Here is a 12,035-nt window from a genome sequence, read left to right on the forward strand (position 1 = left end):
GTTCAATGTGAAATGTTGCCCACAGGTTCATGTTTTGTATGTTAGGCCCCTGGGTTGTGGTGGCATTTTGAAAGGCAAACAGGGCTTGGTGTGGAGGCATATGCCTTTACTCCAGAGGCAGATGCAGAAAGATCACATATAACAGATGAAGTTCTCGGTTAAGAGAGTGGGCTGTAGCGGTATGAAACAGAGGGTTTCTACTCAAGCATGTTAGGGTATAAAGCATTGTTATCTTTCTCAGGACAGTCCTCAGGGCCTCAGAGGAGTTCGTGAGAAAAAGACTACATGGAAAATGTTCATTTTCGCGGCCATGTTAGGAAGTAAGAAGAAAAAGAGAATGTATGTGAGAGCGCAAGTTATCCTGTGAGTAACTGAGGCTCATCTGCTGGGGAACTCCTAGAGACACTGTAGCCATCTTCCAGCTCCTGATTGACAGCTGTCCCCAGAGCCTTTAGCCTATCAGCTCAGAGCGGGTCTCTGTGTGGAGCCTCTTTGGGAGTTTGCAGTAAAACTTTTATTTGTTTGTTCATTTGTTTTTTAAGATGGTCTCACTATGTAGCCCCAGGAGACCTGGAATTCTGTATGTATGTCCAATAAGATTTATCTGGGAGAAGGAAAGTGGCTTTTCTCTAAGAGTATAGCCTTGGTAATTTGATCACGTGGCAGTGGAAGACCACATAGCAACCACATCATGACCAAGAAGCAAGTTGGGGAGGAAAGGGTTTACTCAGCTTACACTTCCACGCTGCTGTTCATCGCCAAAGGAAGTCAGGACTGGAACTCAAGCAGGGCAGGAAGCAGGAGCTGATGCAGAGGCCATGGAGAGATGTTTCTTACTGGCTTGCTTCCCCTGGCTTCCCCAGGCTTGCTCAGCCTGCTCTCTTATAGAACCCAAGACTACCAGCCCAGAGATGGCACCACCCACAAGGGGACCTCCTCCCTCGATCACTAATTGAGAAAATGCCTTACAGCTGGATCTCGTGGAGGCATTTCCCCAACTGAAGCTCCTTTCTCTGTGATAACCCCAGCCTGTGTCAAGTTGACGCAAAACTAACCAGTACAACAGGGGAGGGGGGACAAGGTTGGGAGGAGAGGTAAGGGAATGAATCTGAGAGGGATTTAGGAGAAAGTGTGGATGGGATCCAAATATGTTGTATAAAATTCTCAAAGAACTGAAACTGTAGACAGCTAGAAAGAGCAGATTCTTTTACACAGTGGCTCTCAACATCCCTAATGCTGGGACCCTTTAATACAGTTCTTCGTGCTGTAGTGACACCCCCCCAACCATAAAATTATTTTTGCTGGTACTTTATAACTGTACTTATGCTGCTGTTAGGAATTGCAATGTAAATATATGATATGTGGGATATCTGATATGCTGCTCCTATGAAAGGGCTGTTTGATCCCCAAAGGCAACACAGCCCACAGGTTGAGAATTATTGTTCTTTAAGATTACAAGAATGGGATAATACGTTGTGGACCCATGGCATTTTCTAGGCAATGGCGTTAGTCCATAGGCCTCTTGCCTGTGTCCCTCCCCTCAGCCCCATCCCATTCTCATGCGTTCCTCAGCATTTGGCTTAGTTAGCAAACACTTAACTTTCTCAACGATTGCCTAAGACTTCACACTTACCTTCTCTTTTCTGGCAGAAGACAGCAACCAAGATGCTGCCCGGACTGGTTCCTTCTAAAGACTTGGAGAATACGATCAGTTTTTCAGGTCACCTGGCCTTGTCACTGGCAGAGGCCGCCATCTTTGTCCCGTGACCTTGGTTCCTCGCACATCACTTGCTCCTCTAGCTAGCTCACATTCACTGGCTCGCCCTGTACTCTGTGCTAGTTGCCTTTCTGTTCTGTGGAGACTAGTGTTTTAATGCAGGACCTCCCCTAAGTTTAGAGCAGTCTCATCTGAGAGCCTATACTAATTGTGTCTACCTCTTTACCATAACTTCACATTCACAGGTATCAGGAGTTAGGATTTGAACCCATTGTACCAGAGGCTAAAACTGAACCCACTGTTAATATATAATTATCTATTTATTAGAAAAATAATTGCACTTGCAGGAGAGACTGAGAGAGAGGGGGAGGAAGAGAATTTACAAGTTTTCAGGATGTATAGAAAAACATCTGCTTCCCCTCTGCTGCCAAACATTAATTTGCTGTAGTTGTTTGGGGGTTTTTGTCTTCCTGAGATACCCTAGAGGAAAGCAGGGTTTTCAGTAGTTATCCTGAAGTTTATGGATAAACACAGGAAACAAAGAATTTGTTCCATGGGTCATGGCCTTGGAGATGTATTCAAGTGCTTTCAAGCTAGGACTAATTATTTAGTTTAAAGGCTGATAATTTATTTGCCAAAGAGTCAGAAAATAGCCAGAGATTAAAGAGCAGCTGTGGACGAATTAATTTTATCCTGTCACATGACCAAGAGCTGGCAATGCACCAGGAACAAAACAAGTAAGAGAGTTAGAAATCCTGAGCGTGGGCAGTAGACTTAAGCTGAGGGTTTTCTGTTTTCCACGGCAGAGAGGAATCAGAGCACCAAACACCTAGTTGTCATGCCAGGCTTCTCAGGCACTTGTCAGGGCACTTGCCCTGTTTCTTCTCATTTGCTCCTCACAACAACCTGTAGGGGTGACCATTCCCATGTTAGAGACAGACACCAAGGCAGTGAGAACTCAGTTTAGTCAAAAGCCACTACACGGGAAGTCTTAAAGAGAGGCGAGATACCAGAGCGCCTACTTCCAATGCCTACTGTTTTAAAAGATTTTTCTTATTATTACTTAAAACTACATAGAAAGCAGAGATTTTGTTTCACATATGCTAAAGGCCCATGCGTTGGGTGGAATTTTGCCTATCACTATCAAGTACCAAGCCTTTCTATTTCCAGCCTTCTATCCCTACCTTCCCATTGCTTGATCCATCGAGAAAGAAGGATGTCTTTCTCCAGACGAGTAAGAGGTGAAAACATGCTTCTGAGAGCAGTGTCTCTATTTGCCTGCCCATCCAGCTCTGGATTCTAGGCACTGCAGGCAAGGCCCACATGAAAGATGCTCTGGTCATTTGAGTAAGAATGGAGCCCGCATGCTAATGTTTTTGAATGTTTGGTCTTCAGTTAGTGGATTAGGAGGTGTGGCACTGTTGGAGTAGATGTGGCCTTGTTGGGTGGGCTTTGAGGTTTCAAAAGCTCTCACCAGGCCCAGTGTCTGTGCCCCCCGTCTCTCTCTCTCTCTCTCTCTCTCTCTCTCTCTCTCTCTCTCTCTCTCTCTCTCTCCCCACACTACAGATCAGGATGTAAAGCTCTCAGCTGTCACTCTGCCACCATGCCTATCTGCTTCCCACCATGATGGTCATGGATTAACCCTCTAAAACTGTAAGCAAGCTCCTGATCAAATTCTCCCTTCTTTAACTTCTGTTGGTGATGGCATAACCATAACCAGCAAGAGAACAGTAATAAAAACAGATGCCTTCCAACATCAAAACCACGACAGTCCAGACTACAGGTCATATAAAAATTTTTAAAAGAAAATAAAAAGGTCAGTTATAAGAAAAAAAAATTAATTGAACCATGGTGTTCAACAATGTGTACTAGGCAACAAAATTATTTTTAAAGACCCAAGAAAGTGGTAGCTGAGCAAGCGAGGGGCGTGGTTGCTCTTGATTAGGGCAGGACATATGGGAAACTTTCCAGAAGGATCTGCCAGCATTCTGTTTCTTGGCGTGTTTTAATTTCGAGAGTGTTCAGTCACAGTGTCAGCCCATGGCTTTGTGTGCTGGTCTGGCTCAGCTTTATTTTACATTAAATGCATGAAAGTTTTTTTCAATAGCATTTTGATTTTGAAATAATTTATATTAATTATATATGCAGAAGCAATGATCATACAAAATGACCAGAACAGATAAGCGTGGTTCTTCTACATATCTAAGAATGATCAATGCCTGTGTCTCATCGGGACTCTTTTGGTGCTGTTTGAGTTTTTAAATTACACATGTATGAGATATAGATTTACAAAGCAATTTTAACATAGAATAATCTAGGGATAGTAAAGATTTACTTGCAGAACTCCCAGAATGATTTATTGGAGAACACAGACCACCCAGCCTAGCGTCAGCTTGCAGTGGATTCTCAATAAGTGGTTGTGCTCATATTTATTCTCTGTAAAACGAGGACATCAATCCACAGATTCCCCGGTACTAAACAGAGTATGCTATACATTCAGCAAGTACGTATTTATTAAACAAGTAAGGGAATAGAGTCTTTTTCATCAAATCCAAAATAGCTTCAACATAAATGAGCTTCCCAGCCTATCCTTTACCACTGTGAACTGGTTAGGCAATGTGACATCAGACTGAGGCACTTGCTATCTGGATTAGGGGAGATATTCAGGCTGGGGCTGATAGGACTCTAAAGAATACAGCTTCTCCATCCCAAAGTAATTGAGAAGAAAGAAAAAAACCTAAAGTCTGAAACCACAAAATGAATACAAAAACTAAAAAACATTCAGGTTATTTAGCTTATCTCTACTCTTACCCAAGTATGGGCTAGACTTAGTGATTTGTTGAAAATTGAACATGGAATAAGAAATACAAAAATGCTCTTTGGCCTGGACAGTAGAAGCAAGATGGGGAAAGGAACACCATCCTTTGGAAAGAAATGCAGAGCCATCTCAGACTAGAGGAGACAGGGAGACATGGTCACTACATGGAATGCTGTGTCCTGGATTACATCATCATACAGAAAGGGCTCATTAGTGGGAAGGTTGGAATGAAGTCTGCAGTTTAGTTAATAGTCAAAATATGGCAATGTTGTTTTCTCAGTGTTAACAAATGAACATACTGAGGCTATGGGGGATATTGACAGTTGAAACTGAATGAAGCATGCAAGGGACATCTGCAATATCTTGTCAACTTTTCTATACATCTATTCTAAAAGTATAGTTTCTATATGCCCTCCAAGTGTGTGAGAATAGGTGCACAGCAGGTAGGAGCCACATAGGACACCAGACTCTCATGTCCTGGTGCACTGACTGTGGACAGCCTTGGACCCAAACACTATTCCTTCGCGAGCAGCTTTCCCTGGGCTACCCCTGAACAGATCCATCTCTGGAGCATCAGGCATTCAGGGTCTGCTGTGAAGCAAGGTGTTCAACCTGGAGTGGGCCTTTATAGCACATATTATGAATAGTGGCTCACCATCTTTACAAAGAATTCTAAATGGAATTATTTAACCATTTCTCTAGCTTTATAAATCGTAGCACATTTACTTCCCACTCCTAAGAGACCAAGAACGTTTCAAGTAAAAACACAAAATATCTTAAAGTTTTTGGAAAAACTACATTTAAGATCTTCTTGTTGCCTACCCACGCCTCCAAAATGTTAAAGCACAAAACAAGGAACTGCTGGAGTTATGTGGGAGTTAGTGTACTGGCTTAGTTATGTTTCAATTACTGTTAGAAAACACCATAACCAAGAGTAAGTTAGGGAGGAAAGGATCTGCTTCACCTTAGACCTTAGAAGTCCATCACTGAGAGAAGTCAGGGCAGGAACCTGGAGGCAGGAACTACAGCAGAAGCCATTGAGGATCCTCTGTTCTTGGCTTCCTCAGCCTGCATCCTTACACAACCCAGAACCACCCTGTCCAGGAGGGTCGCCACCTGGGCCATCCCACCGCAAGCATTAATCAAGACAACACTCTGCAGACTTGCCAATTGGCCGATCCAATGGAGGCATCTTCTCAGTTGTAGTTCTCTCTTCTCAGATGACTCTAGCTTGTGTCAAGTCTTAAAAGTAGGTAGTACCATATGCCAAGTACAGATACTCTACCTGTGATTGTTTGGTTATTATAGCTCTACAAATATGTTAGAGAAACTATTTGGAAGGAGAAAATATGTTTAGCTCACAGATTCAGAGATTTCTATCCATGGTCATTTGCCTTCCATTATTTCTAGGCCAAGTGAAGCAAAACCTTCTGGTAGAAGGGCTTAGTACAGCCAAGTCACTTACTTCATGGTGACCAGGAGGCAGAAAGAAAGCAGATCTGTATTACAAGGCTTCCATCTTCTCCTTTCTGATCTATCTAGGACCAGCCTATTGGATGGTTCTGCCCACATTCAGAGTGGCTTCCCACACCTACTTAATGGATGGTAGAAACATTCTTCGGACACACCAGAGGTATGCTTTAATAATCTAGGTGTTTCTCAACCCAAGTCAATTGCCAATCCAGATTAACCATCACACTGCTTCTTATCCAAAAGGCAAGAAGGTAAGGTATGAGAAGTGGGAGCTAAACGTTGTGAAAAACAAAAGCAAACAACAAAGTCATCTCCAGACACTTCCTTACTTTCTCCCATAGCTAAACTCCTGGGATGAATGGTTTAAATGATGGGAATCAGAACAGAGTAGGGAAGCTTTTAGGGGAGTTGCTTGACTTGGTTGAGAACTTAGACACAGTGGCCAGAATTTAGAGAAATGAAAAAGAGGAAAGGATAGAAGCAGGTCAATGTGTATAAGACCTAAATGACCAAGGTCCAGAACTTTAACCCACTGAGATGCCCCCCAGAGCGTGCAAAGCTTGGCAGCAAAACCATCTACCTCCCATCGTTCAAAGGACCCTCTGATGAGATGCAGCAGGAAAACCCTATCAATGGTCTGTCACCTGCTCCCTGGCACTCCTCCAGCAAACACCAATGGAACAGCCATCTTTCAGAAGTCGGCACCCTTCAAAAGTCCTGACTCAAGAGGCAAAGCAAGCCTGGGGTTTAAAAAGGCTGAAGAGACTTAACAAAATGTCCAGGGTCATCACTGCCTAGAAGGAAATAAATTACTGCACGTGATGTTTTTAAAGCCAACTGACAAAACAGGAATGCGCACTGTTTATAAGATAATAGTTGTGAATCAATGACCAATTTCTTGAATTTGATCCTAGTGCTGTAGGGTGGTATAAGAAAATGTGGGCTAAGGACATCACAGACTCAAGTGTTTAAGAATACAGCATGGTCCTGTCTCCAAAATACTCTCCAATGGGCCAACAGTTACAATAAATCACATATATGTAGATAAAAGTACAAAGTTACTGATATCTACGTATCTACTTAAGTGGGGCAATGGGCTTTGCACAGACAGCCTGGTGTCCAGTCGAGCTGAGGTCTTGAACCCCAGTGGTACCCAATGGGTGATAATTTCCACCTACATGGGAGGAAAGGCATTTAATCATGTCTCCTGGACCCCTGGTTCCTGTCGAAGTTACTGCCCTCACAGCCCCCACAAGAGAGGCATGTGGCTAGCAGTCACGTAGACAATGTCCCAAACTTCTGGCATGCTAGCTAGATTCCTCCACAGTTACCTAGCAACAGCAAGATAGCAGCCCACTATAAAAGGGGCTGCTTGGTCCCTCCTTGCTCTCTTTAAGCTTTCTCTTTCTCCTTCTCTCTCTCTTTTCTCTTCCCATATCTCTCTCTCTAAGCTTTTACCTCTCTTACTCTCTAGCCTTTCTTCTCTCTCTCTCTTCCCCCTTCTCTCCTCATGGCCATGGCTGGCCTCTCCCTCTCTCTCTCTCCTTTCTCCCTGCCTTTCTACAATAAAGCTCTAAAACCATAGACTGTCTCTGACTATCAAGGCCCAGCATGCTTGAACAATGGGATAGGCTTTCTCCTAATGAGCCGTGTATAATCTCCCGACAGAAAGCCATCCTACGCTGCAGCCACAGACCGGACTAAGGACTCTCGCCTGCGTGGGAGCCACTCAGCGCCCCCTCTCCCTCTGCTCTCTTATCTCCAGGGCTGAGTGCCGCCCCAGGGCCCCTATTCTGTTTCCAGCTCCAGCGTGGGATGCCGGAGGCTGAGAACCTGGTACCTGGGGCTGCCCTTTGTCCACCACCCATCATGTGCGGTCAGTGGCCTAACATAGCCAGATGCCCACCCAAAGCTGTGTGGAAAGTGTTGGGCAGTCCTCCCACGTCCGCCCACCCAGAGCACAGGAACTCTGGTGGGATGCGGGCACCCTCCTACCCCTCTTCCCACACACCCATGGTCCTGCATACTTATACATGTGTAGATATAAGATGACAATGTTATTAAATCAGAATATCTACATGAAGAGTAACTATGCTTATTACACTATTGCAACTTTTTGGTATGGTTTATGATCTTTCAAAGTGAAATATAAAAGAAATCTCTCAAGCTCTTATTCTAGGAGTGTATTGGGTTGAGCAAGAAAGTCAGAGCTAGAAAGGATGGAAGATGGCTTGGGCTCAGACATTGGTGGTGGCTGTCGAGGGATCCTTCTGTTGTTGACATGACTTGAACGTAGAGGGATAACCCTGGGGAATGAAAGAAAGACTATGTTTTATTTATGCATGTTAACAGAATTGCACTAGTTTCTTACAATTGATCTAGTAACATAACGCTAATTTCCTAGGTATCATTAAGATCATCACTAATGTAAGTGTTATATATCACATCGTTGTGATTATTATCAATTTCATAATAACATCTCCATTGTTATAATAAATTATCATGAATGAACATGCCAAAACTCCAGCCAAGTGCATCTGGGGTCCAGGAGATGTTGAGAGAAAGTGATGCTGTGGTGATGGTGGTGGTGGTGGTGGCATAAGTGTTAGCACGGCTGTTGGCATTACTGGTTATGTTGATATTCTTGGTAATGGTAATTGTTGGCAACAGTGGTATTGGTGTTTGTGGTGTTGTGGCTGGTGTTGGTGGTATTAATGATGTTGGTGATATTGATTATTGTTGGTGTTGATAGTATTATAGGCAGTGTTGGAATTGGTGGTGATTGTAGTGGTGGGTATGGGATGTTTGCTGCTGATAATGGTAAAAGCCTTCCACTATTCTGAGATGCAGTCAGGTTGGTTACCCATTGCTTTGGGCACAGTCTGTTTAAATTCTAGACTGATAATGGTGCCTTCGGCTTCTCTCAGTGCTTCAGACTATAACAGCACAAAGGTTATCTGACAAACAAAATTATGTAAGAGACCTTAAAGTTAAAGCGAAGAAAGATGTCATTGAGGGCTTTGAATCAGGAGTCCACTGAGCCTTCTTTCCAAACCCCAACTTACAACTTTTAGATGTATTCTTTTTATCTCAAAAATAGGCACGCAAAAAGGGGGGGGGGGTCATAGTCTGAAATACTGAGAGAAGCCAAAGGCACCATTATCAGTCTAGAATTCAAACAGACTGTCCTCAAAGCAATTTACAAAGAGTAAATTTTGTTTCATTTACAATGTCTATGGTGTGTCTTTGGCAACGATTACAAAACAACTACAAATCAAGAAGGCAAGTTTCACAATTAGACCCACTGGAAATTCTAGACGCTGTCGAAAGGGCAATAGTGGAAAAATACACTATCGACTTTCAAGCGTCTCTCGGGCTTAGGAAACTTGAGAAGAAAGAATTCCGCGCATGTCAGATGAGGACAGACATTAAACAAATGATACTGTCTTCTGGCAAACTTAAATTTATGTCTCAGATTACCATACTTGGATGATAGTGGTGCGTATCGGCAAACACGAACCTTACACAAGACTCTTGGCGGACTATAAAGCCAGGTGGTGCTCGGCTTCCATTGTTAGCTCATGGTCCAGAAAACTTCATGAGTCTGTCTGATTTACTCAGTTACATTCTCTGAGCTAATTTGACACTCAGACATGAATACAACCCTCTTCTCTATGCCTGCTAGTGTAAATCCTTCATCCTTAGTGGGAAAAGTTACAAGTTTAAAAAACAAAAAAACAAAACAAAACAAAAACCCTGTTCATTCTAAGATAGGTGTACAAAGATACTCACAGCAAGGTTGCTTATAATAGCCTTATAGTACGGGCACCTGGGGCTGCCCCTTGTCCACCATCCGCTGTGTGGGGTCAGTGGCCTAACACAGCCACATGCCCACCCAGGGTTGTGTGGAAAGTGTAGAGCAGTCACATACACACAAAAAAAGAGTCACAAATGATCTTTAAATAAATTACACACATCCATAATTTGAAAATATATGTGATGGTTTTATTTTTATTAAAGAGCTTCAAAACTATCAATCTGGGGGAAAAACAAGCCGCAGAACAAAATCTAATGATGTGAATTTTTAGAAGGCAGTGTAAGTATTTGTTGTGTGGTACACGTACCGATATGTACGCTCAAGGAAGAAGTTTGGTAAGGGCCTTCCGCAGACTTTCATTTGTGAGAGAAATGTAAGTGGACTGAGTAAAGGGGACTTTTCTGAGTTTTCTCTATGTAACTGGGTAGTCGAAAAAAAAATTTTATCTTTAAAAATGTGTTTATTTTTTTTAAAAATTCAGTTGTATACAAAAGTGTTTCGTAGTTTTTAATTCTCAAGACAGACACCCAACCCCCGCCACCCACAGCCCAATATTTCTGGTATGCTTCAATATTTCTGGTAACAAGCCCATCTTCCCCTTACAAGAAGTTAATGGCTCAGAATGGACCCTCCTACAGAATTACCATCACCAACAAACTGTTTAAGAGCTAAAGACGCCAACAAGCAAGGTTCTTTCAAAATGAGGGCAGTGAAAATCCCTACAATGGCAGTAACTTCCAGCAGACACCACGACAGAGCACCATCAAATGCTGAAAGCTAAAAAATAGATATCGTTTTCAATAGTATTTCATTTTCTATTGGAAAAAATCTTTAAATTACATTAAATAAGTCTCTTCCCCCAAGAAATTGTCTAGCTTTTGTTATGATGCCTGTAAAAAGTAGGTAACAATAGGAGACATGATCAGTAAAAGCAGTGCTATGACCTGATCCACTTGCCTCAGAACCAAACAGACCTGGCCACACCTCACCATAGACGGCTGGGGGGTGGGGGTGGGGAATAACCGTGCCAAAGGCGACACAATCATGACACCTTCCAGTGATGACTGCAGGCTCCGGAGTTTCTAGCAGTCTAAGGAAGCCGTAACAAGATAGGTAAGGAGACACCAACATCACCCCCTACCTTATGCTGTATGTAGGTTTGTCACATGTATAGACACTGGAAGTCATGCTTGAGAAAAGGCTATTCCTCAGTGGTGCCAACAGGCTGATGGGTACACACTAAGACAGGTACTGAAAGATGAAAATGTAACTTCAAACAAAATTTTAACTATAGTCGTGATTGGTATCTATTTTTCTAATTTTACCAAAAATACATGTATTTAAGTCAATGGCAATAAAATGGCAAAAAAAAAATTTAAGAGATTTAAGGTTGTTCTGTATTATATTTCTTAATGGTCAACTCGTATTTATTTGTGTATTTATTTTTTTATTTGGGTTGGGATTTTTTTGTTTGTTCCTTTGTTTGTGTTGAGGCAGGGTTTCTCTGTGTGGTCCTGGCTGTCCTGGGACTTGCTCTGTAGACCAGGCTGGCCTCAGACTCAGAGATGCGCCTGCCTCTGCCTCCCAAGTGCTGGGATTAAAGGCGTGCGCCACCACTGAATCCAGCACTTATTTTTAAAATACTGTTCTTGTCTGCGAGAAGTGATGCCTCTTGGGAAGCTGAGGCAGGAGAATCACTGGACTCAAGAGTTCAGCATAGGGAGACCCTGTCTCAAGAACATACTAGATCAGTAACTCCAGCACTTACGAGACTGAGGCAGGAGGATTGTGAATTTGCGATAAAGTTGGGCAGCATAGTGAATTCCAGGCCAGCCTGGGCTACATGACAAGTGCTAACTGAAGTTTTCAGGAAAAGCTCATACCCACATTAAACACTACACGAAGTTGATCAACTGCTTAGGGCTTCAATGACTGTGGACAGTCAACATTACAATTACAATCCCAAAGCCTTCTTATCTTAGTCATCTTAGCCCCCATGTTTGCTGCCTGACTCTGTGCTTGATCAAACATCTTGTGACTGTTAGGTAAATCCCTTTGAAATGTCCAAACAGACCAGAGCTTTCACCAGCAAAAACCTAATACTGTGAGCTAGTACCTGAGGCTATAGCTGAGCCTGCCTAGCTACAGTGCACACACATATACACACATACACACACATACCACACCACACACACATACACACCCACCAT

The sequence above is a fragment of the Mus caroli genome, chromosome 5, assembly GCF_900094665.2.
Source record: "Mus caroli chromosome 5, CAROLI_EIJ_v1.1, whole genome shotgun sequence".
NCBI classification, from domain to species: domain Eukaryota; kingdom Metazoa; phylum Chordata; class Mammalia; order Rodentia; family Muridae; genus Mus; species Mus caroli.